This window comes from Rhinatrema bivittatum, chromosome 13 (assembly GCF_901001135.1).
Source record: "Rhinatrema bivittatum chromosome 13, aRhiBiv1.1, whole genome shotgun sequence".
NCBI lineage: Eukaryota > Metazoa > Chordata > Amphibia > Gymnophiona > Rhinatrematidae > Rhinatrema > Rhinatrema bivittatum.
In genome coordinates, this window is record NC_042627.1 from 67,480,039 (window position 1) to 67,499,739 (window position 19,701).

Here is a 19,701-nt window from a genome sequence, read left to right on the forward strand (position 1 = left end):
CAGTGTGCTCGGCTGAGCGCACAGTTTTGCATCGGCCCCTTTGTGTACAATTTTACCTGAAGTCGTAAAAAAAATGTAACTACACCTCATCTTTTTTTTGCAAAAAACGGTGCCTGAAGATGTTTTGGTGGGCTGGTTTTTGCTTGGTTGTAAATGGATGGGTTGCTTTGCATGATATTGCATTGCAGCAATTTAGTAAACTTTCCTGCCTGGACTACTGTGCCTGAGAGTTTACTACCTGCGAAGCAGTAAATTTGCCAATCTTTTTGCAAACAGGTGCTATGCATGTAAAAACGTGCAAAAGCCCAAGCCACTACCAATTTGGCCCGTTTTGTGTTTTTCCCCTATCCCCCGACTCCTGCAAAAAAAAAAAAACCAACAAAAAACGTTTGCAGGTGTAGTACATGGCCTTCTTGTTTGCTGGTTACAAGATGATGCAGTACAAAAACATTCTGGCTCTTGCAGAAATTAACTACCATTGATTATTTCAGAAATCATGGCTGCTGTCTGAGGAGAACCCAGTAGCCAAAGTTAAGTCTGATGGCTCTCTAGGTTTCCTACCATGATTTGTTCAATGTACGGTGTCTTCTTTGGGTCATACGGCTGATCTGCCAATTTAACGCTTACTGATCTCTGCTTTAATCTTCACACAAGGTACACGAGTTTGGTAAATGCCTTTTACTTTGCAGAAAGGCCTACTTTACTGCGGGCGAAGAAAATAATAGTCTCTACAGCGCTGGAAAGGTTTCTTGCTTCAGAGAAAATCCCTGCCTGTAAACCTAAGGGAATCGTGTTTTGCCTTTTTTTTTTTTTTTTTTTGCTGTATGGCTTGATCAGTCTTTTTTTTTTTTTTTTTTTGTTCTCTCTGATCGCCATGAAATACAAATTGCTTTGTAAAGTCTTTACCGCATTGATCTGCGAAAGATTTGCCTGTCGGGATAAACATTTCCATATGAGCAAAGCCGCTTAATGAATCTGTGGCAGCCAAGTGGGCAAAGCTTTTTACTGCAAAGGCTGCTGGGCACAGCTAAAGTCACGTATTCGGGCCCCGAGCTTGGCACAAAACGTACACAGGGGGCTAAGGCAAAATCTGCCCCTTGTCCTCTCTCCTCACGCCCCTTTCCCTCCCTAACCCTGGTTCACCCCCCGTTCCATTTTTTCTTTTTGGCCTTCCTCTTTCCCCCCTTCTCTCTGCTTCCTGCTTAAGATTTCCTGGAGCTGCATTTTAACACGGGGGGGATGCAGCACTGCAGACGGCGGCCCGCGTGCTGCTCTGGTGGTTGGGGGCGGAGAGGGGGGGGGGGCGGGGGAATTGTTTAAGAGTGATCTCCCCCCCCCCCCGCCCCCAGCTCACGTGACCAACCTCAGCTGCGACTCCCTCGCTCTTAATCTGCAGCTCAGCGCGATTATCCCAGGAAGGGCTGTTCGGAGCTTTCTGGCTTTTGACAGGGGGAGCTTTCAAGCCCCTGCTTTGCTGGCAGAGCGGCGTTTAAAGCCGGGAATCAAATTCCGAGCGTGGTTTTGCATCTCTCTTTTTTTTTTTTTTTCCGGTGTGTGAGCACGATGCGTGGAAAGAAGCGTGGATGGCTGTTTTATTAGGACTTGGTTGATGATAGGTAAAAGGGAAGGACAAAAGTCTCTCTTTATTTGGGATCCCACAGCTGAGTTCTCCTGCCTCCTTTTACTGATTTAGAATTTGCAGTTATGTGCATTATTATAATAATTATTTTTTTTTGGGCCTGAACTTGAACCTTTTCTAGAGACTGTTTCTAGAAAGCAATGTATATTAAGACAGTAGATGAATATGGTTGGTACAAGTGATCCGAGGACTATTTAGGACCCGACAGAGGTTTACACCTAACAAGAGCTTGTTTGTGAAAAGAACGTGCATTAGATCACAGTGCATTTTAAGTTTATGGATCTTTGAAAGGGAGGGGATACAAGGAACTATTCTTGGGTTTCAATGAGATCAGATCACCATTATGCAAACTCAATGAAATAGCATTCTTTAGCTGGTAATGGCAGTACAAGACCCTACATTTAACACAACTGCCAGGTCACTGAATTTGGTTCTTGTATCTGTAGGTTTACTGTCATCCCCACCCTTATCCAACCTGCCTTTCATAGCTAAAAAGCAGTGTTACCACAACTAGAAAGCTATCTAGAAGACAATAATTTTCTATACCCTAACCAATTCGGATTCAGAAAAGATTGCTCTACAGAAACCTTTCTCATTTCACTAACTGACCCTGTACTTCAGGGGTTTGAAAATGATGAATCCTATATCCTGGTACTAACTGACTTAACAGCAGCCTTTGACACTGTAGACCACACCCTGCTATGCCGCCAGCTGCGAAAAATTGGGATAGATGGAACGGTTATCAAATGGTTCTCCTCCTTCCTAGCAAACAGATCATTCCAAATAAAAGTGGACAATCACATATCTGACACCTTCTCGGTCGATACAGGTGTCCCCCAGGGATCAGCACTCTCGGCTACCCTATTCAACATTTACCTGCTGCCACTATGCGCATTACTAGCCGAACTAGGACCCAAATTCTTCCTTTATGCAGATGACATACAATTCTATATCCCATTCGACAAATCATTTGTAAAACCTACCTCAAACCTGTTGCCATACATGAAGGCAACACAACAAAGAGTAACTCAGCTGAAATTAACATTAATCACAAAAAAACTGAAATTGTATGGTTGAGGAAAATTCCACAATAATCAAACCGCCAATCTTAGACCTAGGAGACCTTAACATTACTCCCTCAGACCAGGTACAAGACCTAAGAATACAGATTGATGAAAATGTGTCAAAGAAAAAGCATATAAGCAAACTAATTAAAACAGGATACTCCAAGCTTCCAATATTACATTGACTGAAACCTCTACTAACAATACAGGACTTCCACACTGTCCTACAATCACTAATATTTTCCAACATAGATTACTACAACTGTCTATTACTAAGCCTACCCTCAGGACTCATAAAACCTTTACAACTACTTCAAAACGCCTCAGCCAGATTGTTACTAGCGACAAGGAAATTTCACCACATCACCCCCTCGGTGATAGCACTGCACTGGCTTCCTGTACAATACAGAATTTCACTATAAAGTATTGACTCTAATTTTTAGTATCATCAACAACATTAACCCATGCCTATTAGGAGTAACTCTTCAACCATACACACTGCAGAGATCCCTAAGGACGCAAGATTAATGACTTCTAAAAATGCCTACAACACGGAGCACACACTTAACGCAAATAACAGATCGCATGTTTTCCCCAAGTTATGGAACTCTCTCCCAGAGTCACTACATCTGATAACAGAAAGAAAGAGTTTCAAATGGGAACTGAAAACATGGCTCTTTAGAAAAGCTTATAATCTAACATAAAGGCCAATAAATGGACAACGTCACTATCAGATCTTTAAACAATATTAGTAAATTGAGTAAAAAGAATTGAATGATATAAAATGTAAAAGACTACATCATGAGTTTTGCACATAGGACAATGAAATGAAATAACACCTTAATTAACACATACTTAATGATGTTGTGTTGACCTAGAATTAGTATTTATAACTGTAAGAAAATAGGTAAAGCACGAAACTAGATAGTGCAAGAATATGACCTTGACTATGTTTTAGCTGTTCATATTAACCCAGAATATGAATGCTGATCTAAAATGGGAATGTTGACCCAGAAACCAAACGATGACTTTGTAGACTGTTGTGATCTTATCTTGGAACGACGGTATATAAAACACCAACATAAATAAATAAATAAATACTTTATTAATTTCAGCATAAGGTAACAAAACCAAATCTGGTTTCTCTCATTTGCTTCTGTAGGACAAACCATTTTCATCATTTCCCTCCAGTGGAGAAGCCCCAGAACATTATTGTAGGCTGTGCCTTATTCTTGCAGACCCATTCTCTAAGTCCACAAAAACTTGTCCATTCAAGATCACCAGAATTTGCAAGTACCCCCCTCAGGCACCAAACCTAAACGATCTTTTCTAGCTGATATTAAAATGCAGAAGATTGCTGGGACATGTCTGTGTAAGGCAGATCAAGATATGATCAGAACCTGGGTTCTGCTTCTCCCCCCTTAGAAAAGATTACTATAAGAGTGCATGGTGTTTCTAGTCTTCAGCACTGTGAGAGAAAATGTTTTATAAACTAAAGAGAAGCTGTAACAACTTAAGACACTGTAGACCTAATATTGTGTATTATTTTGCCTACAGTCTCTCAGTAATATCTTCAGGCAGATGAAATACCATGAGCTCAGGCTAGTGCACAGGTTAACCTGTAGTTGGACGGGTGTTTTGGACGTGTGTCCATAACCCCTTAACCCCCTTATTGCATAACAACACATCCAAAACGCGCTTCCAAACCAGCACATAGCTAATAGCACACATCACATGTAAATACAATGTTGATGAGGCTATGTAAAAAAAAATGTGCGCCCGACGTATATATTTTTACTCTCAAAAATTAACTCCAACCCCAGAGCTGGTGTTAAATCTTGAGGAGCCTCAAACGTTAACAGAAAAGCAGAAAATGTTGCTTTTCTGTAGTTCCTAAAAAAAAAAAAGAGTAACATAAAAAAAATGTTTTTACAAATGTCTTGCCGGTGGTCAGGTGCTCAATTAATGAGCGTCTATTTTCCTAACCTGTGCACAGCCATTTCTCTTGGACATCCGATGCAGAGGAGGTGCTAGGGATGCACAATTTCCCCTAACGCCTCCTTTTTAATGCAGCTGCTCATTTTCCTACTGCATCGCACACTGGGCAGAGGTGGATGGGCTTGCATTAGGGAAGCAGGCACTGAATCATGAGTGCCCATTTTTTGCACACCAATATTGCATTGGCCTGTTGTGATTAATTCTTGCATGAGCAAAAAGGTATAATTTTTTCCAGACGTATACAGCTTCATTCACCTGTTTGCAAACTTAGGCCTGGATTTATCAAAATGTGATAGCAAATATACAGTACCATTTTTGAGAGAGAGAGAGAGAGAGAGAGAGAGAAAGACTAGCCATAATGTCCTTGCCCTAGATAGGTATTTGAATCCCTATGGGAGACCCACCTGGTAACTCGAGGTGAGGTTTAGGTATTAGTGTAGGGGGTTAGGGGCCACTTTGACATTCAACATGAGACGTATGAACAGAACAGTGGTCTCTTGTGAAGATTTGATGACCTATGGAGAGAGGAAACTCACCCAAAGATGAGATTGGTGCAATGTCCTCTCCACCTAGCTTGATGTTACCCAGGTAGAGAGTCCATCAAGCTAGGTGGAGAGAATACCTTTACATTATGGCTGGTCTCTCTCTCTCTCTCTCTCTCTCTCACCTGTGATAAGCTCTTAATGCATATGAAAGTGCATTTTGATAAATGAACCCCTCAAATCTTTCTGACTATATGGGACCCATATTATCACTCCACTACTTGAGGGCTGCTAACAAGTCTGCTTTTCAGAGGAACCAAAATATGCAGATACACTAGCCTTCAGGCCACGTGTTTGTAAATTAACCTAATGGATATTCTGAAATGCAGACCTGTTTGCAGCCTTTGAGGAACGAGTCTGAGAACCCACTCTACCATGAGGGTAAATGAGTTCAGAAAAATGTGAAGTTAACACTTAACTCCAGGATCTAAATTCATAAAAGTGCACACATTTCACCAAAGACTAACCAACTCCTCACCTCAGGGAATTTCTCTGCTACTCCCATCCTGATGTACTGGACAGAAAAAAAATGCAAATTTACTTTGCAGCTACTTCAAGAAAAATATGTATTTCATATAAAATGTTCTTGTCTGGATTTCTATTAAATATACTCCTCATTCTCTTTAATATGGTTACAATCAGTTTAAAATGCATTCCAAAATATTTTGAAGATATTCTCTGTTGTAGTTTGTTTTAGTTTGAAACTATTTAGTGAAAATAAAAAGTTTAATGAGAACTTTAGTTTACAAAGTTAAACTCAAACCCAGACTCAGTATACTTGAGTTCTGTGCTTATCTGATTGCCAACAAACCTATGCCCCATATCAGATCCCATTATTCCTCCCACTGGGCCCATTGAACCTTCTCTGGTTGACCTCCAACACTGATTCTCTATCTCAAACATCTCTACTTGCCTCTAGACCTGAGTCTTCCTCATTATTGTTCAGAATCATTTGATGTCTGCTCGCAGTTATGGTAGCCACGAAATCTTAACTAGGAGCACTAAAAACAGAAACATACTGAACAGTGAAAGAAAAATCCCTTTGAGCCCACCGTATTTCAATGATTGATGTTATACCAAACTCTTGAGAGCAAGAGAGCTAGTTGCATGGATCTGTAGCTGATCTTGCAACAACAGACATTCAGTTGTGAGGGTTTTGACTTTTATTGACAACATTCCACTTGTAATTGGTGCAGTTTGCTAACAGATCACATGAGGTGATTGTTAAGACTGGTGTTTTAGGTGTTATCTTTTGATGTGGATATTGTACACCGCAATACTATCTGTCCTCATCTTAGCAGCATCCATAACTTTAATACACAGAAACTATTTGATAGCATTACATATAAAAAATACAAAAATGTAAATATATATACATAAAATGAAATATCAACTAAACTGCTACAGAAAAATGTTAAAATCATGTTTGGACCTTCATAATCTTTCCAGAATTTGCAAATATTCTTCATTCATAGTTTGAACTGGGGGCATGCACATTTTTTTTTTCATGCTTTGATTTTTTTTTTCATGGGGGAGTCATTTCATTTTTTAAAAATACATATTCCTTTTGTTTAATGTTAAAGTAGAAGCCAGCCTCAGGGTACCCACTACAAAAACCACAATTCTAGAAATAAAACACAGTCCCACTGGGCCTCTTCTTCATCCTCCTTCCCCTCATGACTGCTCCTTCCCAAGCTTATTAACAATTGTATGCATCTTCAGCAGGCAGGAGAGATCCTCAGTTACTCCCCTTAACAAAAGGCATGGAGATAATCTGTTCAGAGTGGTAGTTACTACCCTTAAAATAATGCATGGGGGTAACCATCATGGAGCGGCAGTTACTGCCCTTAACAGAAACATGGGGGTAAACTGCACAGAGAGGCACTCACTACCCTTAATGGAAACATAGGGGTAACCTGCACAGAGCAGCAGTTACTACCCTTAATGGAAACATGGGGATAACCTGCACGGAGAGGCAATCACTACCCTTAATGGAAACATGGAAATAAGCTGCATGGAATGGCAGTTATTATCCTTAACAGAAACATGGGGGTAACCTGCACAGAGCAGCAGTTGTTACTACCCTTAATGGAAACATGGGGGTAACCTGTAAGGAGCGGCAGTTACTACCCTTAATGGAAACATGGGGGTAACCTGCACGGAAAGGCAATCACTACCCTTAATGGAAACATGGGGGTAACCTGCACAGAGCAGCAGTTACTACCCTTAACAGAAACATGGGGGTAACCTGCATGGAATGGCAGTTACTGTCCTTAACAGAATGCATGGTGGTAACCGTCATGGAGCCGCAGTTACTACCCTTAATGGAAACATGGGGGTAACCGTCATGGAGCCGCAGTTACTACCCTTAATGGAAACATGGGGGTAACCTGAATGGAGTGGCAGTTACTACTCTTAACAGAAACATGGGAGTGACCTACATGGAGTGGCAATTACTACCCTTAACAGAAACATGGGGGTAACCTGTATGGAGTGGCAGTTACTACCCTTAACAGAAACATGGGGGTAACCTGCACGGAGTGGCAGTTACTACCCTTAACAGAAACATGGGGGTAATCTGCATGGAGTGGCAATTACTACCCTTAATGGAAACATGGGGGTAACCTGCATGGAGTGGCAATTACTACCCTTAACAGAAACATGGGAGTAACCTGTACGGAGCGGCAGTTACTACCATAAGAAACTTGCTGTGCAGACTGGATGGATCAAGTGGTCTTTTTTTTTTTGCCATCATTACTATGTAACTTTGCAACCTGGCCACATGAATGCTTGTGTTATGCTAGGACTTCTAACATTCAATATTAATTGCTTTTGCATACATTCTTGCAGCCTCAAACCTCTCTCTCTCCCCCCCCCCCCCCCCCCCCCCCCCCCCCCCACCCCCCCCCCCCCCCCCCCCCCCCCCCCCCCCCCCCAGGATATGCACAAACATTTTTTCATTTCATTATGGGATTTTCTTTTTTTTTTTTTTGTCTAATTCATTGGGGTTTTTTTTATTTATTTAAAATGAAAAGCAAACAACAAATAAAATAAAAAAAATAAAATAAAACTAATTAAACAAATGTCAAGTTTGCAGCCATAAAAAAAGAAAAAAAAAACTCCACTCACAGCCGGTTCCTCACCTCTGGACCCTCTTATCTTACCTTGTAGTTGAAAATGTACTCCCTGGTTGTTCCTGCCCCATCATCACTGCTTTTATTGGAAATAGCACTGGCAGACTGAGGGCAGTCCCATCACCAATGTTTTTCTGTACAAAATGATGGCTGCCGGGCTCAGGCCGGTACCATTTTGTACAACTAAAGTTAAGAATGGTATCTACAGGAGCCATTTTTCATAGCAGTAGTGGCAGAGCAGGAGCAACCAGGGATTGCAGGAAATTTTCAGGTACAGGGTAAGAAGGTCTGGGTATCGGGGAGAGTGCGCAGCCCGATTTTTATTTTTTGGAACAGACAGGTGGCCTTGTTTAAATGAAAACAAATGGAAATGTCATCCATTTTTTCTTTCATTTCACTTTAAAAATGAATTGAAGCAATAGGAGAAAAGTCATTAAAATCTCCTCCTTTGTCTCATATGGACGCATGCCCCTGACACTGGCTGTTGACTCACGTGAGTACGGCACTGTGAATGCTCAAATATCTATCGCTAAATACTTAGGGGTGTGCATTTCATTTCCACCCCCCTCTTGTTTTTCATTACATTTGTGGTTTATTTTGTTTTGTTTCATTTATTTGGAATGAAATAAACCAAATGAAGCAAAACTAAACTCAAGGGCCAGGTGCCACAAAATGAAAACCTGATGCCCCCCCCCCCCCTGGACTTTCCACCACCCTCTGCCCCAGAGCCTTCTTACCCCATTCCGTGGTCTACAGAAACCCAAATTGGGCAGGAGGGATCGCCAGGTGTTCCTGCCCCATCGGTCCCAAAGTGAAATGAAGTTTTGTTTCAGTGAAAGCTTCCTGCTTGTTATACTTTTAGCAAACTAAGGGTCCTCTGAGCTTATGGTAACAGAGTAACGATGGCAGAAAAAGACACAGATTTGTCCATCCAGACTGCCCAACAAGGTTTTTCAGGGTGGAAACAAGTTACCCCCTGTTTGTAACTAGTTCTGCGTGTTATCCCAGTGCTTTGTTACCTTCCTATGGATCCTTTATGCTTATGAAGTTACCAATATAGCTCTATAAAACCTCATTTAAACATTCTTATATCCAGTGTTGTGCTATAATAATTTTCATACTAGGCATCATCGATCTCTTTGCTACCACATTCAGATTCCATCAGCCTTATATAAATAATTATTGGTCATATTTAGAAGCTCATCGTAATTTGTATGTTTCCTCTTGGGTCCTTATTCAATATGAAAGAAATTCAAAAACACCTGAAAGTGTACCAAGATATTTTCAAAAGGACCCAAAAGTTACAGTGATGCCTAGTATGAAGGTCATTATAGCATGACGCTAGATATAGGAATGTTTAAATGAGATTTTAGAGATATATTGGTGACATCATGTTAGGAATCTCTCATTGATAGTTTTTTTTGTGGACATTTTTTATGTCCGTATTCAAAAGCACTTAGGGGCTTTTTGGGTGGGTAACTGGGAGGAATTGAGATAGTCAGCTAAGTTAACCAGCTAACTACGATATTCAGAGTTAGCAAGATGACTTAGCTGGCTAAGTCTGCTCAGGCCAAAGACGTGTCCTAAAGCTAGCCAGCTGTATTCGGTAGTGTGGCCGCACTATTTAATATCCCTCCAAAGTTAACTGGACAAGTTTACCCAGCCAACTTTGCTATCTGGACAGTGAGTGAATATGGACCTTTAATATTTCTTGTGTATCTCTTTTATGTTTATCCCATGCCACCTTGTTTTCCAGTACTGGTTTTTTTTTCTCCACCACCTCCACTGGGAGGGTATTTTAGATATCCACCCCCCCCTTCCATGAAAAAATACTTTTTCTGAAGTTGGTCCTGAGTCTATCCCCTTGGAGATTCATATCATGCTTCCTATTTCCATTGAACAAAGTTTGCCTCTTGTGCATTGCTGCTAATACCTTTCAGATATTTATAAATCTGTATCATATCCCACCCTATCTCTTATGTCCTCATATTATATGGCTTCTGATGCAGACCTCATGCCATTTTGGTTGCCTTTCTCTGGGCTGCCTCTAGTCTCTCTCTCTCGGTTCTGAGATGTGTTCACCAGAACTGAACACAGTTTTCCAGATGAAGCCTCACCAATGACCTATACAGGGGCATTATCATCTTCTTCTTTTTCTGCTGCTTATGCCTCTTTCTATGCATCCCAGCATAGCATCTCTATGCTCTACCCACTGCCTTGCACACTATTTTGCTATCTTGAGATCATCAGACTCTATTGCCCCCAGGTTTCTCTCCTGGTTAGTGCACATCAACTTCTCTCTCACCATCTCATACAACTACTTCAGATTTCTACACCCCAAATGAATGACTTTGCGTGTTCTTGTATTGAATCTCAACCTGTCAAGTACTTGACCACTTCTCAAGCTTTCTTAGATCACTTCTTATATTGGCTGCTCCTGCAGGTGTATCCACTTTGTTGCAGAATTTTAGTCTCATCCTCAAAAAGACTGACATTTCCATCTATGCCTTCTGCAGTATCGCTCACTAAAATATTGACTAGATCCAGCTTCAGTACCAGTCCTCGAGGCACTCCACTAATCACTGCTCTCATCTCAGTGTGAATTCCATTTGCTACCCTCCTCTGTTGTCTATCACGCAACCAATTTTTAATCTAGTCCTCCAACTTACAACCCACTCCCACACTGCTCAGTTTATTCAGGAGCCTCCTGTGTGGGACACTATCAAATGCTTTGCTGAAATCCAAGTAAACCACATCCAGGGCATGTCCTTGATCTAATGTCTTTGTCATCCAATTAAAGAAATGTGATGTTCATTTGACATCTGGTAAAAAACCATGCTGCCTTGAATCCTTCAATTCATTGCATTGTACGTAGTTCACTATCCTTTCCTTCAGAAGAGTCTCCACTCCACTCCACTCCTCTGTGGTAAAACTAACTTTTTTGAAGAGGGGCTACATCCACCCTTCTGCAGTCCTGTGGACTAACCCTCCTGAACAGGTCTTTCAAAGAACCCGCCAGAACCACTCTGAGTTCCTTAAATATTCTAGGATGCATCCCATCCAGCCCCATGGCTTGGTCCACTTTCAGGTTTCTTAGTTCCTCTCCCTTCCATAGACAGCACCATATCCATCCCATTCCCATATGTACTCTTGCCAACAATCTGTGCTCCTTCTTTGGTGCATTCAAGCAGAAATATTTGTTTACCATTTCTGCGTTGTCCTTATCTCTCACCACACATTGCTTCCTGGGCCCACCTGTACTCTTCCTTCTCTCTCCAGGCATGCCTGAAAATGTCTTGTCGCCTTGCTTTATTTCTTTAGCTACCTTTTCTTCTGCTTTTGCCAACCTGATTTCTTTCTTTGCCTCCACTAGATTTTCTTTCCAGTGTTTGCTGTTTTTGAGAACCTTTGAACTTTCTGAATGCCAGTCTTTTCAGCCATCTCTCCGGGGAACCATACCAGATTCTTTTCTCTCATTTTCATATATATATATATATATATATAGACAAAGATTTGATGCCATTTTTATGGCTCTTTTAGTTTAGCCCAATGTTCTTCCACTTCACCCACCTCTTCCCACCCCACCAGCGCCTTGTTACAGTGCTTGCCTATTTTTACAATTCAAGACTTTGAGCTCCCTGAGATTTCCCTCTGCCTTGACAGTTATAGCCCATGCCCACTTAAATGCTACCATTTTAGATGCCAGCGCCCACCCTGGCAGGCTATGCCACGCTGCCACCACCCTTTTCATGAAAAAGAAAAACCATAACATAGTTCCTGACTTTTCTCTGCACTTTTTTTTCTCTTGGAGCCTGGTACCATGATCCCATGTTCTAATATATCCTTTCCCTTTTTTCATACATCATTGCCTCCTCATATAGTAATCATCATTCTTCAAACATCCTTCTGTTCTAATCTTTCCAAAAACGTTTTTTTTTATATCCAACCAACAATATTAAGGCATCAGTATTATTCCCATGTTCAGTTATAACTCCAACTTTTGTCATAATGTGTAGGCTGAATCACACATACATGTTGAAACCCCTATATGCAATTCCAACATTTTCCCTTCTGTATTATGCAACTACATCTGTTTATGAAGGATCCTCATATTTTCCAAATAACCAATTTGTATCTTGTTGAATAGGAATGCTGCTCTTCTGTCTTTTGCTGTTCATTCATGCTTATTCTGAAATCAGCTTTCCTAAATCCCCCATCCAAGTATGCATATTTATGGATGATTTTTTTTTTGTCCACCATCCAGGTATACACAATGTTCCAAGTTTTGGGCTTTCCTATTGTGTCTTTTTCACAATGTGCCTTTCATGCCAGAACCTATTTTATCAATTACAGCCCAGATTTGCAGATAATTAAATAGTTACATTATATATCTTTTCCAGAAGCATGGGAAATGGACTAATACATTTTCAAAGACATCTTATGGCCTCCGTCCTTCAGTCTTTATAATATGTGGAGCTTCCAATAATCACAAACACTACAGAATCTTACAACATCCCTGCATGTTGTCCATACATCTAATAATGTTAAAGTTATGGTATTGCTAAGCATGCTTTATTTAAAATATAAACCATGACATATCATTTCCATTCATATCCATTAGGGTACAGCTCCTCAAATAATTGATATTCGGTTTGACCCTATGCTGCTAACTTAATAGTCCTCACCAGAAGCTCGTCATGAAAACAACATTTTAAATGAGTTGCCAAAAATACAAGTACAGTTTTGATATTGTATTTTGTTTCTGTAATATCAGGGAATGTATCAGTATGGGTGAGGATCTTTAGCTGAATGAACACAGATCCTTCCAAGAGATGCGGCTAATTTTTTGAGTAAAAAATGAGGTGAAAGTCAATGGACGTGTTTTCTATGATTTTAAGTTGTGATTTTTCCCCCCATAGTGTGTCTTGGGGAAAATCTACATGTTCTACAAATACAGGTCCTCTCACGCTCAGTGGTATAAGTCTTTGGAGCCTGATGAGCATCATTCAGCATCTAATGGGTTAACAGCCTCCAGCTAATTTCTTAGAGCTAGTTACTGCTCTGCTCCTTGTTTCTGTATGCTGCCGGAGAAGGGCCTCAGCCTGGGTTCCTGCACTGTGCTGTTGCCAAGGGAGTAGTTAGGGAGGTCTGAGCTATGCACCGAAAAGGCCTGGCCTGTCAAAGCGTCTGAGATGAACCATGGCCCAGTCCTCCTGCAGCTGGGCTCAGACATGCCTCAGCCCTTGTCTAGAGCCTGGGAATGGCAAAGCCCAGTGAGGTTCAAGGGCATACTTGATATTCATTAGTCAGGGGGCCTTGACGTTCCCACTCATCCTCGCTCTTCTTTTCCCTTTTTTTTTTTTCCCCCCCCTGTCCATGGGTTGACACATTCCTGGGTGCTTTTGGTGAGAGCTCCCCTCCTCCTTCTGTTTCTATCCCATAAAAAAAAAAAAACAAAACCCCTATGCATAAACCTCACCATGAGACAAGGCAGTTTGGGGGAACAATGTCTGCCTGAAGGCTATTCAGAAAGGGGGGGGCTGAGGGAGGCTGCTGGCCTCTCACTGTTCTTCTTCACCTTGTTTTACAGACTTTGTTCTATAAGGATTTTGTAAAATATCTATCTATCTATCAGTGTTGTACAGTAACAGTATAGGTGCGATCAGATAATTTGTTTCTATCACCCATTTTGTTGTCTATTTATCTGTATCTATAAACAAAATTGCCTATTTAATTCTCCCTCAAGTAGGAAATGTCTGGAACTCGGATAGATCTCCTTTAAGGGGAACTGAGATTAACACCGTGCTATATTAGACTCTGATTTTTGGTCAGGAGGGTTGGTCTTAGCATAGTCTCTGCAATCAGAAGTAAATTTGGATGAACAAATAAACCTTTCATTTAATACCTTAACATAAGAGAAAGGGGAAAACGTTTGCTTCCAAAATGTTTAAATTATAATGTGTATGTAATTAAGGCTAGAGTGGGTTTTCTTTTTTTTTTTTTTTACTATCATGAGTCTAAAATATATAATTTAAAAAAATATTTTAGTTCTAGCAGATTGAATATGCAAGTGCAGGCTTAACGTGCTCAACCTTCCTCTCGCCCTTTGAAAGGAATATTTTATAGCTTTTACAATCCGAAGCTCCCTTGTAATGACCCAAACCAAACAACACGTGTTATTAGTTTAAAATGATTTCCCCCCCCCCCACCCTTCACCCAGGCCTCCGTAACAGAACAGAGGTGTAATTGTGCTAAGGAGTTAGCAGGGGAGAGGAGCTTTTGGACACATTCAAGTTTGAGGTCTTCAGACAGGGAGGGAGTATGAAAGAGCTTAATTTGCATAAGCAGCATGTGCCTGGAAGTGAAAGAGAGATATCAGGGGTTGCAGAATTCAATCTCGACTTGAAGGAAAATGAGGGAGGGGGGGAGGGGGTGAAACATTGACAGTGAAAAGGGTTTTTTTGCTAAGTAACACCCTGGAGAGATTAAATTGTCCAGAAAGTTTCTCCCCATGATTCTGTGAAATGGGCAATGGGGTGAGGAAAGGGAGGGGGGGGGAGGGGTGGCGCTACCTTCCAACGCGCATGAATAGGAAAGAGGGGAAGACACAGACAGAGATCTTTATTAGCTAAAACCAAACCGGCACCATTTATTTTTAGAGGGGGTGGAGGGGGGAGAGTCGTTGACCATAAACCCTTTCCTATAGGATGACCTCTTAAATCCAAAGACTCGGGACGCCTTATTTATAGGGCAATAAATAAATAGCACAAATCTTGTGCTGAAATGACGTGACACAACTTTTTTTCTTTTTTTTTTTTTTTCCCACACAGACCTAATTCCAAACTAAGAGGCATGGTTAAGGGCAAGGGACTTGCCAATGATGTACATCTGTCTTTTAAGAAAGGTAAGCACCAAACAGGCGATGTGTGCGAATAGATTGTTAACCCTGAGCCAACAAATATATTAGAAGCACTGATCTGGGCCTTATTTAGCAACTGTGTTCCCAAATCCACAGCCCCTCTTTATCTTCAGGTCGTTTTAGCAATCGGAAAACTCAGCATGGATAAAGAGTAATAATCCGCAGAATCTACCTTTTTAGATTTCCTGGTGAAATGTAAAAATCTGGAAAATTTCCAGATGGCAGATGGCACTTTTTTTTTTTTGGCTTTGTTTTTGTGGGAGTCCTAGGACAGAGGGTTGTCTCTTACAAATTAGTCCGGGTTTTTTTTCCCCCCACAATAGAAAAGCATCGTTGCCAGTCCTCATTAGATTTCGCCTGTGAGCGCGTTCACCCTGCCGAGGGCTCCGGCTTTCCTTCCCCAGCTGATGGACGACCTTAAAAGCTCGGGAGACACTGCTGATCCAAACCCTTCGCCACATGTTGCAATTTTGAAAATTCTGCTTCTAAATAAAATTCCGATTTTTGGACTCTATTTTCTAGTAAAAACTAGCAAACACATTTAAACCTCTAGGATATGAGATTCCGATTTTTATTTTTTTTTTGCTTTCTAAAGTGATTGCATAGCTATTTATTTACTAGAAATCCCCAGCTAGCAAGGTGGGCACCAAGCATTAAAAATTAAAACAGTAGGAAAATGCCTAGAGATCATTTCCCTGATCACCATCAACCGCTATCAATTTCAACATCAATCTATTGTACCGTAGAGCTAGAAGGGTACTTTATGTATCTCTTTTTCCTCTAGTCACCCATTAATTAAAAGTATAAAAAGCTGAATGTGAACGCATTATTAACTTAAAGAAACACTAGTACTGTACTAGTAGGCTATAGAAATGCAAAGTAGTACTAAACATTTATCTCACATTGACATCTTTCTCTTTGCTAGTCTGTCTCCCTCTGCCTCTCCATCTGTCTGTCTGACTTTCTGTCTGTCAATCTAAAATTTAGATTGAAGAAGCAAGAGTCAAAAGAGAGAATGCTGTGGGGAAGGTCATGTTAAACCGTGCCTACCTTGCTCATGAAGTGTAATAAATTTGAAAGCGAAAGAAATCAGTTTATTTATTAGATCACATTGTATTAAAAAAATGGGAGTAATAGCAACAGAAGAAGAATGGCTTGAAAGAGAGGAGAAGCTTTAGAGTATTTACAGTATGGATGAATGAAAATGTTCAGGAAGGGAAAAATAGGAGCGAGGGACAACAAAGACAGGAATTTGTAAATCTATAAATAAAATGGGAAAAATAGGGAGTTCATTTTTTTTTTCCCAGTCCTGATCCAGTGAAAATAACTCAACCTCATTTTTACAAGACCACCTCAGACCCGGTGTCTGAAATCAGAAAAGGTTAAACATGAAGATTAAAACATCACAGGGCCTTTTCTTTAGTGACCCTGACAGGAGACTAATCCCCCTATGTCCCGAAAGCGTTCAGAAGAACTATCCCTCTGTCTACAGGAACCAAGATCTGAAAGCTGATAAACATCTCAACAGGGGTACGGGTGGGGATTGGTATCCATGAGATGAGAGTTACACACACACACACTCTCTCTCTCTCTCTCCCCATGTTGAAGGAACTTGTGTGCCAATAGAATTACTCAGGATCCATGTCAATCTGGCCATGTAGGAACATCTCCCAATCAGAGTTATTAAAACAATTAAACCTGAACCAAGGAAACAGAAACTTTGTAAATTCTTTCCTTAAGCATGTCTAGACGTTGAATGGGATAATGCAAATGGATATTATTGAGCTCAACACGTGGCACATAATAGCATTCATATAATTAAAGTACTGAAACATTAAATGAACTTGTTCTTTTCTTTTCAGCTTCTGACGACCTGGGAATTGCAGGGCAGATAATCTGGAAATGTCAAGGTATTTGGAGATTCTGATTTGGCGTTCTCCCACCTCCATATCCTGAGCCTTCTCTTGGCTAAGAGTCTAATCTACTTAAGGACTTTCAAATTCAGCAGCTTTAGAAACTGCTACTTTTGCTTGGCTTCTATATGTGGATGGAGGCTTGAGGTAGAACGCTGATGACCTGTCAGTTCAGGGGGAAAAAAGAAGACATTTTGAATTTATGTAAATTAATAGTTTCTCATATGCTGTGTACCACAACTGGATTTATTCAAAATACAGAAATCTCTCCTTTATATGTCATATTGTTGCTGTTTTGCGTTCATATAGGTGAAAAAAGTTAAGAACTACCATTTATTCCTTATTCGTGTATTTATGTCAAATAGTAACAAAAGTGTGGTGAGAATAATCAACTTTACTGTTGAATCCATTGCCTGTAAAAGGCCCTTTTATTTATCTAATTTTCTTTTTTTGCGGTTTTCTGGCAAGTTAAATCTAAATAAGTAGCTGAATTTATTTGTAATAATTATTGACTTTTAGAACCTCAGGTTTGTGTTTAAACCTCAAAATAACTCTGCATGTTTTTATACTATCTCTATGTACTGTATAGTAGGTTAGTAGAAATATGTCAAATCTTATGGAAAACTGTATACTGCAACAGAAAATATTTTTATTTGCAAGAAAATAAATGGAATGTATATATATTTTTTAAATAAAATGATGTACAGTATGAACATGCTTACATTTTTGGTAATGAAAATTATTATTATTGTTGATGCGTGTTCTAATAAAACGTGCTATGTATACCTTCATTTTGGATAAAATAAAAATTATATATTTTAAAATGAATGTAATGTGTTGTGATTACAATGACAGATGGAGTAAAACCAGATCTAGGTGTTTTTCTTCTAGAACCAGATCTAAATATTTAAACATTAAACACAATTTTAAAAATGGGTTATCTTTACTAATTAACAACAGTTAATTAGCAAAATAAAATGATAGAAAACAGATAATCCTTTCCAAGGGGCAAGGCTATATCTTGGTGTTCATTCCCTCCATTAACCTAGTTACAATGTGGCCTTGAACTAACAGCATGAAAGGACCTAATAAATAAATATGTCTTTAAAAAGATTTAAGAAAAAAAACAAAACACCGGACTGTGTTCAGGCCTGTCTCTGTTCCGCAGAGCTAGGTAGGTTTCCTCCATAAAGCCTGCGAGTTGTTTTCTCACACAAACCTTAAATCTTAAGTTATGGGTCAAAAAGCTTATTGTTCTCAGCCAGCACACTACGAAGGCCAAGTTCAAGGTTGAGAAAGGGATTGTTTGTTAAAAAAAAAATAATGCGAATCTCAATTATGTTGGCTACTGCTGGCACATCAGAAAAAGCACTTCCCCCCGCCTCTTAGAAAATTATGTGTGTAATTACTTATATACATGGCTACATAGTCATCACACATAAAGAAATTACCATTTCACTAATATCAAATTAAACGGAAACAATACGACGTGATTGCGTATCTGGGAAAGAAAAAAAAAGAGGATTGATTGGGCGCAGGATCCGATTTATTTACGTCAAAACGACTTTGCTTCTGCTTCCTTGCTTTAGAGTAGAGCATGAGAGGAGGCAGAAGCAGCAGCGAAAAAAAACAGGGCGAAGATCAGGAATAAGAGACAGTACCAGCAGGGACTGGCGCTGTTAGATCATGGCTACTTAATTTAAAATAAAACACACAAGGTAAAACGGGCTTGCAGCACAGCCCCTGCGCCTGGATTTACAGACCAGGCCATCTGTTGGCTATTGTAGGAAGGGGGGGGGGGGGGGTCCTGAGCGTGGTGCATTCATGGGCGCTTCCCCTCCCCCACCCACCTAATAAAGTACAAATACAATCCAGTTGTGATTGCTCAGTTTGAATGTTTGCCATTGAAAACCTTACCACTGGTAAGCAACAGATTAACACATGGTAGGGAGAGGGCTAACGGGGGTTTGAAATGATCATTCGTGTACCCACAGGTAGCTTTTTTTTTTAAGGGGAGGGGGGGACGATAATGCAATCACGTATTAAGGCTGGAGGGGGGAGGGAGGGGAGAAGGGTAGAATTCATTGACTCTTTTCTTCTGCCTGCGAATAGGAAGCAAAACAGCAAGTAACAAGATACAGGCAGAAAAGTAAACTATTGAAAGGGAGAATGGGAGTCCTAGGAGTCCCATAGTCTGATGGATTTTCCCCTTTCTGTGCTCATGGCAAACACCTTTTGAAAATGGTCCCCAGACCTTTTTATTTCTCTTTGAGCCCTAGAGTAAATAGAAATGAATACACATGCCAGTCCTACAGCCGGGCCTTTTGTTACAATCACAATTTAGGGACTTTTGACTGCAAATTAAATTGCATAATTGTTTAACAAACTTAATTTAAAAAAAAAAAAAGAAAGTCGCCCCCACGAGGCGACTACGTTCTTCCTGTTCTTGTAGAGTTTATGACTCCATACCAGAGAAGGACAGAAAAGAAAAG

General features: G+C 40.3%; 1 long non-coding RNA gene across 1 annotated transcript; it reads left to right on the top strand.

The window, feature by feature from the left end:
• Positions 1 to 14,617: 14,617 nt before the first annotated feature.
• On the top strand, positions 14,618 to 17,987 carry LOC115075416. Its single transcript, XR_003852498.1, has 3 exons — positions 14,618 to 14,696; positions 15,208 to 15,281; positions 17,159 to 17,987. It is a non-coding gene; the product is annotated as an uncharacterized LOC115075416 (long non-coding RNA).
• Positions 17,988 to 19,701: the final 1,714 nt, after the last annotated feature.